The sequence below is a fragment of the Watersipora subatra genome, chromosome 5 (genome assembly GCF_963576615.1).
Source record: "Watersipora subatra chromosome 5, tzWatSuba1.1, whole genome shotgun sequence".
NCBI lineage: Eukaryota > Metazoa > Bryozoa > Gymnolaemata > Cheilostomatida > Watersiporidae > Watersipora > Watersipora subatra.
In genome coordinates, this window is record NC_088712.1 from 28,930,135 (window position 1) to 28,944,820 (window position 14,686).

The window sequence follows — 14,686 nt, forward strand, 5'->3', positions numbered from 1 at the left end:
TCTGACTGTCAGGGGAGGTCACGCTGGTGACCCGCAGATGGCTAAGGTTAGCTAAACAACAGCTTTACGAGGCTGGTAACAGAAGCCAAGCAAGGACTTGGCTGATTCTACACGCTTCATGCATTGCTTGAGCTAACAAATTTCTATGCAAAAAATAAAAACATTCAAATGTCCAAATTTGACGACTAGCATCAGAAAAGTGATTGAACACCCGACATATGCGAAGTCAACATGCATGTACTCATCTCCACAAATTCAAAGATTAGCAGATACAATGAAGCTAAAACAAGTTTAAAGTGACAAGAATATAGAGAAATTTGTAAACTTTCAACTATTATTTCTGTTTCAATACAGGAATACATTGGACCCCCTCCTGCCATAAAACATTAATTCGTGCTGGTGTTGACAAAATGTTGTATAGAGGGGTAGGTATATAGGAACCCATAGTAATTATTTAATGCAAACACCCCTCTCCAAATTTTAGAAATATCTCACTCCAAGTTAATAGTGAATATTATATTAAACGTCAAAATGCAAAATAAATTCGATATCGTTTAACTCATGCCAAAGCATGCCTTTAGGAAACACAAAGAATGCTGAACTGAGAGGAGCATCACATCTCTTTCAGACGTTGTGCGATGGATTTCGGCCAATAGCATTGGAAATTCTATAGAACGCCAAATGGGAATTTCGCGAGACATTTTTGTAGGTGTTGTAAATGCCGCGACGAGGGACCAGAAAAATGTTGTGTTCCACATAGTAAGGCGAAAAAACCATAAGACAGGGATGCAGTAACCCGGGAGTTTACTGTATCTCGCTACATTTAAAGACTGCAAATAATAGGCAGAAACACATAATCTCTAGTATTTATGATATTCAAGTTAGAAATCTTTACTATAATAAGACCAGTGTCTTATCATCCGACTCATCGACTCATCCGACATGGCGAAAAATATTGCAAGGTAAAAGATTTAAACTCGTATTTATATGTATTTTACTTGGCTAGGCTTGGTGTGATTGTTAGTGACTCTACCCTAAATTATTCACACACAAAAAATGTAGCTAGATGCCCATGATAAATGATGTAACGTCTAAGATCTTTGACCAAATGTTAGAAATATCTCACTTCATTGGTTTTTGATGACTTTAGTAATTTATCATAAAAAAACGCTTTGAATGAAACATTCATGGAATGTTAGAAAGTGTTGCGTAACATCCATTTTTTCACCATTTTAACACCCTTTTCTAGATGAAAGGTGAAATAACAACATTCAAAATTTGGTTTAACTATCAATTTCATGAAGCAATCAGCAACCAAACGATGAAATCATTGAAACGACAACATATCCTGTTCAACATCCCTAATACCAATGATGTTTTATCAAAAGTACCAGGAGGCTATTAATAAAAAATGCTTGTAAAAGTAATAAACTATTATAAAAATAATAATAAAAATAGATAAATTGGGTCTAACAAATCAATGAGATAAACTCACTAAACCTAAAGGTCATCTAGTCTATTAATCACTCCTATATATTTTTATATGATCTTAAAGCTAGTCAAAGCTGGTCAAGGCTACAAAGATGTAGCCTTGACCAGCTAAGACCAGGCTAAGAGGAATTTGCAATGGAGGCAGATCAATACAGACTCATGGCAGATGACTGCTTGTAGTCGAGCTGATTGGATTATATCATACGTAAGTCACAACCATAGACAGTATTATCAGTCTCTCTAGCAGTCACCTGACTGACTGCAAGAGAGAGATATATTTTTTACATAATATCTTTGTTTAATTGCTATGTATAATTTTCTGCAGTATTTATTATAGTGAAATGTTTATAGGCTGCAGAACAAATGATAGAGTATTTTCATGGGAATAATCATTTCATTGATCGATGATACAAATAGTTCTGACCTATTAAAATGTACGTACTCAAGCATACTTTTTTAATTTTGTTAGCGTTGAAAAATGAATTCATTTTCATATCAGTGTGGCTTTACATAGTTTTTTTGCGTTTCTTGAGCTTAAATTAACACCGCTAGTAACATTCCCCTAGTAGCTCTAGTAACATGTAAATGGTGCTCCAAAGGGAGTTTCTAAGCTTCCCCGTGAGCCATATATAGATTTGACTTTAGTCTAGGCTACAAAGGCTTTGTGATATAAGGCTATCTTGCACTGGTACATGGGTTGTAATTAATGAATATAATATTGGTGCATATGGCAATGCATAAATACTAGCGATGCAGATTAACACTGTAAAAACTTAATAAACCATGAAACTGGGCGATTATAAAGCGATTATATAAAATGGCTGCTATCAATAGCTTTCATGCCATTGTTTATGGAAAGAAAATAGTTTTTGGAATTTTGAAGTTGGGTTGAGAGAGATCTATCTATACAAGAACTCTCCTAGAATAGTCTTCTAGCTACTTATATCAAGTCATAGCATGAATTACAACATCCGGACACTGCGGCTCATTTTTGGAGAATAATTATGTAGATAGCTGCTTGTTGAACAATTGATCATCACTATTTACGAAATCCCTCTCCCTTTTATGTCAGTCCACAGCAGTGTTGTTAACTAACCTTACCAAATTAGGTATCCAAACCAGAAATTCACCAAGTGTGTCTTCTGATTACCTAAGCATACCCTAGAGGGGTACCTGTGGCAAAATATCTGTCATTGAACAGGTGATCAGTGAACAGGATAGGTGATAAGCATTCATTTATTACTATGTGTATAGATAAATTCGGAGTCATCCTCTTCATGCTATTTTCCGTAACGTGTGACAGACAGTCATTAATTACTCTAATAATGAACTATTGAACAAATGAAAAACATTTCAGCATATGACGAATGAGTTCATCTGAAAGCAATTGTTTGGTTTTCATGGCCTTCCAGAATTAACTGTTTACAAAGTCCTCAGGAATTTAGAGATGTAAGGACCTCCATGCACCTATCCATTGTCAACTACCATTACTCCTGTACAATTGGGAATGTACCCCATCACCATCCCCTTACGCATAGGGAAACCAAAGGAGCCCTAAAAGTCATGCAGGCATGTTGTCACTTACTTTCCATGTACCCTTTTGCCCAATACGCAGGGAATATATGGCCTGTCAGTTTTAATTGCCCTGCCAGCGCAGAGCATGAACCCTATTAATGACCTTGTCAGAATTGACCTTCAGATCAACTCCACTATAATCATATTGACAAACCAGACACGCGAGGAAACCAGGATTTAATATTTTATTCCGTAATCATGCATACCACAGTTTCATCATCCAAAATCATTATTGCAGCAGAATAAAAAGATGCCAAACAATACTCCTTAACATAAGTACTTCACACTGAGGTATTACTTGCTCCTACTACTAGTTCCTGTTAAGCCTCCTTCACGCCTTTCAAACCTTGCTAATCAAAGCTGGCATTAGATTTGCTCGCGGACACGAATACAGGTTGTCTGACTGCTGGGTACTAGCACTCATTCATACTTCCTGTCTAACAGCAGATTTAGCGCAAAATTAGGATAAGTCAAGGTCACTACGATGACTAGTTTGCTGGAATAAATCATTTTTGGGCTAGACCAGTGGTTTTCCACTTTGTTGGATGCACTGAACCGACCAGTTTCAAACGCACTCTTACCGAATGTTTCATTATTGAAAAGCTAAGTATGATTTTTTTAACATTCAAGACATAGTTTATATGTTTTACTGGGGCACAAAATGGACGGTGCATTAATATCGCTGCGTTCGAACAGCAAAACCAATACAATGCATGAACGCACAAAAATTAGATTGCTCGCAAGGATGTTGTACCAAATGGAATAAAAATCTCTAGGGCTTTCTTAGCAACAACAGGATGTTATACCATTTGTTCCCCATCATTTATGTCTTGACCTCCATCATATCCCTGAGACTGACCCACCTAACCCAGATTAAAACCACTGGTCTAGACTATTGCTTGCATCCATGTCGCATAGTTGGTAGCAGAGCTGCGCCCAAATCAATTTTTTTGATTTAAAATCCAATAAATCTTATAATAAAATGACATGTGTTTATTAAATGATATCTAACAAATAAAACCGTATACTCGCCTAATACACACAATTCAAATAACAAATCTTTCAATAATAATTTGAAAATATTTGACAAATTATGGAGAGGAAATAATTATGTACAAAGAAAAACCGATGTTTAGCAAGATATGGTGTGTGTTACCATAAGTTTCCTCTCTTCATCAGTTGATAAAACAATAATGTTATATATATATATTATATATATATATTATATATATATTATATATATATTATATATATATTATATATATATATTGTACTGAATACGTGTACTAGTAATAAGTAGATGTGCAATAAAACATTTCTTTTCTTACACTGTAGCCTATCCATGTATGTGTCGGGTATATTTCCTGTGGTAAATGTGTAATTGGACACTAGAATAAAACAATATAAAAAAGCAACAAAATTATTGCTATGAGCAAGGAAAAAATATATTTCAACATCTTATCTTATTACTCGTCTATTATCATTACACGTCAGAAACAAAACATTCCAAACATTTGATGTACATGTGGATAGAGAACCTTGTCTTGGACACACTATAAAACCATTTTGCTGAAAACTCTTTCCATTGAAGCCGACGCCGCGGGGATAGACAGTTTCCTGAGGATGACTGTTTTAAAAGTTTTTACCTAGACTGCCTTTGATGGTAATTTCACAAAGTGTTAGCGGTAAAAGAAAACATACACATGTATTTTCATTTGAAAACCAATCTATTATCCAGCAAATTATAGTTGTAGTCTATGGGAAAAGGTCAGCTAATGATTTGATTTGTTTACCGAATAAAAACCCTAAACTACTGTATGTTTTCCAATTCAAACTTAAGTCACTTTTGTGTCTGGCCAAATGAAATGAAAACGGACTCGAAACACAAGAGTATAGATTTTCACTTAAAATATTTTAGTATTCAAATCACTACCGATTTGGACACAGCTCTCATAAGTGGTTGCAGTCACCATAGCAAAATAAGCAGCTGCATGAACGGTATCACTCGATATACCCAGCATTGAGACTTGACAGGAAGACTGTCTCTAGCATATTTGTGACATCAACGTGAATACTAATCAGTGCTTCTTTGCTGATCTAGTATTCGATACATTTGTTGAGAAGGGGAAGGCTAAGTTGTACCAAGCATTCCCATTTGCATGAAATGACAGATATAGATCAACACATCTCCCATGCTAATGTTCAAACTCGAGTCCAACCAGTTTAGTTAGTAACAAACAGGTTTTGAAAGTCAAGGGAATGATACAGACCTACGAACGTGTGATTTTGGTCTAATGATTGTAAAAATAACGAGTCAGTTTTTGTTTATTCAACTTGCGAGGAAAATGATGGTGACAGCTGTAAATCTAATCCCTTGATCATGAGCATTATTTTATGCATTTTTGATTGTATGAATTATTTTTGTCTTTGCCTGAAAGATTTGATGGAATGCTTAAATCTGAGCTAAAAATAACAGCAATAAATAGAAAAACAAAAAGCAAACATCTAAAAGGAAACAACAATGTCCAATCAGCTACAACATTCGTCCGAAAGTTGAGTTCTTTAGATCAGGTATCATCTAAACAGCTACCATGGACTAACCCCAGATCAAACTAACATCGTGGTTTAGAATGTCCGAGATCTTTTCACTATTATAGTGGTTTGAAATTTCAAGCTATCAGACCAGATCGATTTTCTTCTTACTCAATTCATTCGCTAAGGAAAGGGCAAAAAAGACAAACGGGATCACACTACCTAGTTTTACTCACCCCAATGCAGTTCTTCAAAATCCTTTGTTAGGGGACACAGAGAAGCTTCTGGAAGAAAATGAAATAAGATATATTACACACTTGCGTAATTTTAACTTACAATTTTCAATGCGAGCAATGTTTACAACTATGCCAAAATCCAATAGCAACTGCATCTACTGCTGATGTCGAATGATTGACAGTCCCTTGTGTACTACTACATTTTAGCACTCTAAATGGGCTGGCAACCAGATGAAAAGAAAACACCAAAAGTGGCATAATATTAATAACCAGTCCACTGCTTTCTCATTTATAATATTTACAAAAACAAGCGTCTCATCACGATGCTGTTATCAACAAGCTTTTGTACTCCAGCTTAAAACTGATTATAATATAAATACATTATCCACTATCATTTATTTATCTTAATTAACATACCAATAGCTAATATATGAACAGTTAACATGCCAGCAAATGATATACCAAAAGTTAGCATGTTAACAGTTAACATGCTAACATTTAATGTGATATTAGTTAGCATGCTAACACCAAGAAACCAACTGTATTATATACCTTTTTCTAACAAGGAACTATAGGTGATGGCTGAATGCAGCTGGAAGAACTGATCACCTAGCACAGAATTACTAGGAGACATTTCTAGAGATTCTCAAATTGAAAGAAAATTAGAAAATTTTATATAGGTCATGCTTCTGATAGGCTGAGAGGATTCGGTGACCTGATTTAGAAAGAAGTCTTTTACTCTTAGCATAAAGCATCGTTAGATTCTGGGAAGCTTTTCCCAGATCCATGGTAGAGCAGGTATCAATAGTGGATGCTCTTCAACCCCACCCCTCCTCCAGTCCACCATTTATAGTCCATGAATTCTGTTGTTTATGTATTTTTAAACATATAAACAGGCTCATAAACAACACAGTACTAATTAATATGATCATGAGCAAACTCAGCAAACATGATTATTGCTTACGTAGTAACTGCAGTAGCATGGAGGTGGTGATGTGTTACCACTCTAATTGCATCAAATCCCTAGTGATAACTAACCAAATGAGCGTAAATAAACCAGACTGATATCTAGAGAATCTGACTAGAAACCTAGAAGCACTAGTAAGTAGCATTCATGCTTATTGTCAGCAAGACCATAAAAATAACATACTTAAACCATAACTGTCACGTACAACTGTTATTGTTTTTTCTAGGTAAATCAGACACAGCTGATTCCGATTTTCTTCTCAAAATAAAGATTGGTCCACTAACCTTCAAAGTCATGAAGGCTTTTTTTAAAGGTTTTGATATTCGTCTCGAAAACAACACGACTGGCACAAAAAGCTTCACCCATAAATATATGATGTAGCCTAGCTTTTTAGGAACGGAAGTTAGGGATGTTTAGTCTGATTTAGAATGATAGAAATGGGTGTCTTAAAACTCATTATTATCTAAATTCAGCCTGTAAAATAATTTCAGTATTTTATGAAAGGTAGATAAACTACATGTATTTAAAATTGTTCGTAGCTTGTTACATGATGTTTAATAGGCTGAACGCCGAGAAAAATGAGCTCAAAAAGCGCAATAACAACCCTAACTTGTGATAAAATCGCTCATTGTTAAATATGCAATGTTAAATAGCTTATCTACCTTTCAGAAAAGACAGATTATTTTGAAGGCTGAATTTAGATAATAATGGGTTTTAAGACACCCATCTTTATCATTCTAAATTGGACTAAACATCCCTTACTTTTGTTCCTAAAACACTAGGCTAAATCATATATTTATAGGCTGAGCTTGTTGTGCCGATCGTATTGTTTTCGAGACGGATATTGAAATACTTTAAAAAGCTTCATGACTGAAGGTGAGTGGACCAATCTTTATTTTGAGTACAAAATCGGAATCAGCGTGTTTGATTTACCTAGAAAATACAATAAAAGTTGTACGTGACAGTTATGGTTTAAGGCTGGTTCACACTATATCGTCGTATCTCGGAGTTGATGCGACAATACTTCGGTGATCGTCGATGATAACACTGTTCACGCTATCACAAACCCATCTGCGTTTGCATCAGGAAATACTCCCTAACCTGACAAAGAAACCTCCTTGTTTTCGCGTGCTTGAATCAAAATCTGGTGCCGCAGTAGCTATCATAAACGGAAATAATAAATTACATTATCCGCGACTGTGAATTACTATCGCCGAAATGGTGCACATCGTGCAGGCTGTCATCGATGCTCAGCAAAATATCAAGAAAGTTTCACAGCTGCAAACTTTCTCGACGCATCCGAGTTGCCTGTCGATGCTATCGGTCTTTGCTGCACATAGTCGACGATGAACGCCGACAGAACAACACTGATATATGGCGATATAATGTGAACCAGAATTTACAGTTAGTGTTCAACTCAATGGTCAGGTTAGATCCTGACACATTTTTGCGTTTATTGGAGTTGGCGCAATGAACAGGGTCATCCAAACCATCAGTTCTTGACAAAGTTGGAAATATTACAATGATATACAGAGCAATATTCAATTAATATCATCATGTTCAATCTAAATCTGTGTGATTTATCAAGCAAAATAACCATATCTGTAAACGATTATGGCAGCACAATTTGACTTGGTTGTTTCTTGGCTACTGACAAAATTGCAGACTGACGAAATGCATCACTTCCTTAGCCAAAGTGTTAGAACCAATGCACGAAATCTTTATAAACATTCTATTGTTGAAACTACAATAACCAAATGTTAGTCTTATTAGAAACATAATCGGCATTTGCTAAAAATATTTTGTTTGATTCATTAAGCAACAACCATGTCGATTATATATAACTGAAAGCAGCATGTAACTTATAAATCTATGTTCATAGACATGTGTAGGGCTGAACAAATGCTTTCAACTGTTAAAACTTGTGACATGTACATCAAGGGTACACATAAGAAATCTGACAACAGTTTAAAAATAGTATTGTCTCATTATGCATGAAGCACTACAGCTTCTCCACACCTATTGTGAATATTTAAAATTACATAATTTATCGAACATGCGATAGCTTAAACAGAAGACCAAGAGAAACACTTCCAACTTTGTTACTGCTTAAATGAGAAGAAAAGGTCATTTTTAGGTAATTGCGAAGCTGCCCTGCTACTCTTCACGAGATAGCATCAATATGATCAATGCATTCAACTGCAGAAACATAATGACTAACTGCCAAAGAGTTCGCTAGATCCCACAAGGCATACTCAGACCCTTAGCTGCTGGTGACAATTAAACAATATGGGCAGAACTTTGCGTCCAGTATTTGCGTTGGTTTCAAATCCCACACGTCCAATACAAGGCATAAAGTAGCTGAAATATACTGGGCTGTCAATACTACCTAATAATCAATCACTTTTCTAGTGTCCAATATGACAGAGCTAATTAGGAAAGACTCTTTTCCATAGTTGGATCCCAGAGACCGTAAGATAGCCTAGTTCACCAAACAGCTTCCGGAGGAAATAAAAATATAGAAAAGCTTGAATTCTACCATTACTTTAGAACCTTCATCTCAAAGCAACGAGGGATTATGCTTTGTTAGCTTCATTATGCAACAATAGATGAAACATTGAGCAGGTGAAGTCTGATAATATTATGATAGGAAATGTCAAACAGCCATAACATCACAGAGAGCATCACTTAACATCCTTCTATCGACAATGCAAATCAAAATACGTGTATCATGAAAAATTCATACTGCTTTGTCATTTCAGGAACATTCGCTTCTGCATGGATGTTTGATGGTGAAATTATTTCAATTCAAAAAATAACAACACACAAGTTCTTTTATTTTTATTTTCAACAAAAAAACTAGGTCTTGAGTTGAAATCAAAATTTTGAAAATTTATTGATATCCTTACATCGGAGTTGCAACAGTAACAAATTATAAGTCTAAAAATTAACTTTGTGTGGACTAAAACAATGAAAGGAATGTAAGACTAAACATACAAATATTATGCAACTAGGCACCAGCTGCAGTAAAAAAAAGGTTCTATGGCTAGTGGTACCCTATGGTATTATTCTTAATGGACAAACCATCTATGGACAAACATAGACTAAATTGTTTGTCTTGAACCAAAACTTGAACCTCGACTTTTGCATTCGTATCGTGTTTGGCCATAAAACTGGACAGCAGGCCTGACATGCTATATAGCTCTCATTAAAAATTGTCTCAGACAAATAAATAGAAAGTTTAGAACTTTAGAAGCTTGTTACTCTGGGATGCAATTACGTGCTTGCATATTGCTCTCTTAAAACATAAAGTTTATGACCAGATATAAAAAAGAGGCTAAAAAGATACAAAACCAGCAAACCTTAAACTAGTTGAACATTGGGTTTTGTAGCATACTTTGAAAAAATCTTAACTGAGAGGAAAATGTTGACTGATGAGTCAATTAAAATTCGAGCTCATTAACAAAAGCTAAACTAAGTAACTCTTCTTTCAACTTGGTGACACTTGGCCAAATATTTGCCAAACTGCTGATTTGCAAGTTGTCAAAACAGGCATTGAAAGTAAGTGTAAGTTTATATCACCCAAAACCTGAATGCAATAATATCAAAACATTTGCTTCTGTGCTTTATTGACAATAATTTAGTCTTCCAAACATTCAAGAAAGTCACACTTTAGAGTGCACCAATGCTACGAAACATTGCATACGTTAATCTTTGCCCAATTCAACACAAACACCCTCATTCGTTGACGTACAAAAACGAGAGTCATTATTCCGAAACGTATGAAAACTGCAAAAAGGTACTAAATAATAACATGAGCATAAACAGTTTCAATATTTTTACATATATCTCATTTATAAAAACAACTATAGAATGCAGCATGCATAAAAGAATTAATGAGTGTTAATCAAACCTCTAGTGAAGTCCAACAAAAATGGTAAAGGTAAGGTCTTACTCTTCGATACCAATTATTATGCCTCTGCAAAATTTAGTCGCCTACCAACTTCGCCCAGATAGGATTTTACGCTTGTAGCCAGCAGACTATAAAGAATAGTCAATAGATGTTTTGTTTGTGAAAAGCTTAATATAGACAATTTTTTACTACACATGTAATGACATGAATGAACAGTAACACGATGTCTAGGTTTGCCAAGCGACTTAATAACCTCATCGACACGAAACAATTCAGTGTAGTGTATTTTTTTAGCCTTTTCCACGTCAGGCCAGTCGCACATCGGCTACGTTTTATGGCTATCTCACTTTATGAAAGTCGCATTTCCGCTTTTCTATACACACGCGGAGACCTTCTATGCTCTTGAGGTTGTGCTACAATTTGTATGAGTGATTGCTCCTCTAAAGTGTCTCAACGATAATTTTTCGAACAAAATTTTTTGGTAGATTATCCGTGTTTTTAATGTTTCAAAAAGGTGGTTTAGTGTTATTTTAATCGTACTGTACAAGAAACTGTACTGTACAACCATAGCTGACATAAGAATAGTAGAGTATTGTGTCACCTGCGTTAAAAAATTTAAAAAAATGACCATACTAATAATTACTAACTTGGAATCTAAATACTCAATCAACTCAGCTTGCATATATATATATATATATATATATATATATATATACTCAGCTCAATCAACGACCTTATTATCCTCTTATAGAAATCATATTATTGTTGCCACTATCAATTTTATTCTCAATTATCATATTATACCACATTATATTAGCTTTAATTTTTAATTATGAGGTCAACAGAACACTATTTTCTAATGAAAACCTCAATAAATAATATTCACAAACAAACTATTACTTACTAGTTAACGGTAAAACATCTCCACCTACCCAGGTAACATCAGGTGTGCCCCAGGGGTCGGTGCTTGGACCCTTGCTTTTTCTTTTATATATCAATGACCTTCCAGAGTCTCTGAACTGTCCAAAGACATCCATACGTTTATTTGCGGATGATGCCATACTTTTTAGACCAATAGAATGTGCGTCCGACAGCCTTCTGCTACAGGACCAACTGTGCAGAGTGGCTGCATGGGCTGAGTCGTGGCAGTTGAGATTTAATGCTAATAAATGCACATCTACATCTGTGGAACCAGTTAGATTTTCACATATATACAACTATTGCGGTACATCTCTTATATCCTCGCAATCCTTTTTATACTTGGGTATACTTGTTTCTAGCACCCTCAATTTTAATGAACACATAAATCGCATCATACGTAAGGCTAACGGCACTCTTTTTATGCTTATGCGGACCCTTAAGAAAACATCTCCTAATGTCAAAAGGACAGCATACTATAGTGTGTGTCGTCCACTGCTAGAGTACGCTTCGGAAATCTGGAGTCCACATTTTGATTATAGTATACAAGATTTAGAATCCATTAACCGAAAAGCTTTTAGGTGGGCCAACAATTTAAGAAAATTTGATAGTATATCATCAGAAATGGTGAAAATGGGATGGCAAACACTTGCAGAGAGAAGACGCATCAAGGACGAAAGCACACTGCAAAAAATTTTAAGCCAAGACCTAATGGTCGATTTTAATAGATTTGTAATTAAGAACTCATCCTATTTTACTCGAGGCTCCAATATCAGACACACAATCAATACAAGTGCAATGAAACACTCTTTTTTTAACCGTGCGATGAAATTTTAACATCTGATTCTCTTATAACTAGACCAAGCGATCTTATACTTTTATCCTTCAGACTTAGATAAATAAGTCTATGCTTATTTGTGATCTTATTTTTATGCCTAATGCACCATTTTATTTCTACAGGCCTAGCGGCCACTTGAGATATTTTACAGAGATAGAGATAGATAGATAGATACTAGTTCACTACAAACGCAGTTTCCAGTTTCTCTTACAGTTTTTTGTGCTGTGCTCCATATTTTCGCTTAAAAATCCTAAGAGATTATAAATCGATAAGCAGATACTAGGGAACATGTATGGTCATGATGATGACAATTTAAATAACAGCAGTTGACGAATTATCACATTATTTAAACCATTAAAATATTTTGTGATCGTTGTGATGTATTTGAACCCCTTTGACATACGTCTTAGACGTAATACCTTCCTACTAGATGTATGCAATGATTGCCTTAGGTAGCACTCAGGTATCGCATTGGTAGCTGCACATGGTAGGTTGCATGTGTTGTGCAGCTGTTAATGACTGACTAGTCGGAAGTCATATACGTAGTTCACGCTATGAACTATCAAGTTGGGTTATTCATTTTGTGCATGTTTATGGTTTGTTCAGTAGTATATAAGCCAACACAAAAGTTCTAGTTCTTCCCAACTTGGCCAACTCCAGACGCTGAAAAGTGTACTTCCCTGTTACTAGTTCGAGCAGCAAGTTAGGTTTATTGCTTAACACTAGTATTTAATCTTGTTACCTCAAAGCTTGTTGCCAGTTACCATGTTGTCAAACTGTAACTGTAAGTTGCAAACTGTATGAACTTTATTTGGCTAATGCATTGTCGAAAGAAAGAACTCGTCAAGAGGACATGAAAAAACATCTGCTCCGCATCATATGGCAAAAAACTATAAAACAGGTATGTCATAACCTGAGGGTGCTCAGTATCAACATGGGCACAATTAGGTACAGAATATCAACATGGCCATAGTTAGGTACAGCATATCAACATAACCGCAGTTAGGCACCGAACATTACCACACACAGATACAGTTTATTTACATGGGCATAGCAAAGTTGGCTAAAACTAAGCGGCTTAAACCCCGGGTTTAAACCAAGCGGTTGATTTAAACCGCTTTGTTTTAAACTTAGTGGTTCGTGTGTGGTAGAAATGCAATTCTATGTAATTATCAGTTGTGGAAGTTCATTTAGCACAGTAGTAAGGTGGTGGTGGTGGTATAGCTCAAGTTGCAACTACATGAAATCTTAGCACAACAATGAATTAGTGAATTTCATTTTTAATTGCTTTTATCAAGTGATATGCTGATCTCTGTACTGGCGAAATATGAAAACCATGTGAAATATACTAATCCCATCATCGTCTCTAATAATGCATGCAAACTTTCTCAAGTCTGGCCAGTGAGAGAGGATTCTATGTAATTAAAAATTGAAACAATAACACCATTTTGGGCAAAAGCATTAGGTTTGCAAACTAATATTTCATTTAGCGGGCACAAGCCTAAGTACCGTAAAACCTCTAGTTGAACGCCACTTCTATTTGAACGCCACTCCAACTGACTGCCACCCTGAGAAATAGGTTGAAAATTAGACCGCCACTCTCCAATCAAACGCCACTTCTATTTGAATGCCACTATAGAGGAAAGGTTGAAAAGTAGAGTACCATGGCGTTCGGTTAGAGGTTTTACGGTTATTGAATTGTTGCAATTCAGTTTATCAAGTTATTTGTGTTTCGAAAAATTAACTTTAGTGCTAGCATTGAGCATATATTCTCAAAATTTGGGTTTGTCCATTCAAAAGTCAGAAATAGACTGGGTACAGAGAAAGATGGGAAACTTGTATTTATTTATCATATGACCAATACCTAAGTACATATTCAGTCACACATTGTACAGTATCTACTACTCTGACAGATTTACAAATTTTGCTTCAATTTTGCTCACTGGGATTAAAATTCCTGCTTACACATTGAACTGTATGTGTTATATTCACTTTGTGTGATAAGATTTCTGCTCTGTATTTCTTCATTCATGTTAGATCAAAGGTTCATTCTGAAATTTCCATGTTTTCTCTCCTTTTTCTCGTAATTCCCACGGCACCATCTTTAATAGATGATTTCACATATGTATGTTGAATACTCAATCATGCAGCAGCTATAGTAAGTGATGTTACTTGCAAAATTGCAAAACAAAATTGCAAAAACCTTGGCCAAATTA

The 14,686-nt window shown here is 35.4% G+C and overlaps 1 protein-coding gene across 3 annotated transcripts in view; it reads right to left on the minus strand.

Annotated features, from left to right (window-relative positions):
• LOC137397026 (single-minded homolog 2-like) overlaps window positions 1–10,806 on the minus strand; it is a 57,814-nt gene extending 47,008 nt beyond the window's left edge. For all 3 annotated transcript variants that reach the window (XM_068083310.1, XM_068083309.1, XM_068083308.1), the window contains exons 1-2: window positions 10,757–10,806; window positions 5,835–5,882 (exon numbers count right to left, since the gene is read on the minus strand). The gene's annotated coding sequence lies outside the window, so the exon portion shown is untranslated. The remainder of the gene's footprint in view (window positions 1–5,834; window positions 5,883–10,756) is intronic.
• Between the last annotated feature and the right edge of the window lie 3,880 nt (window positions 10,807–14,686).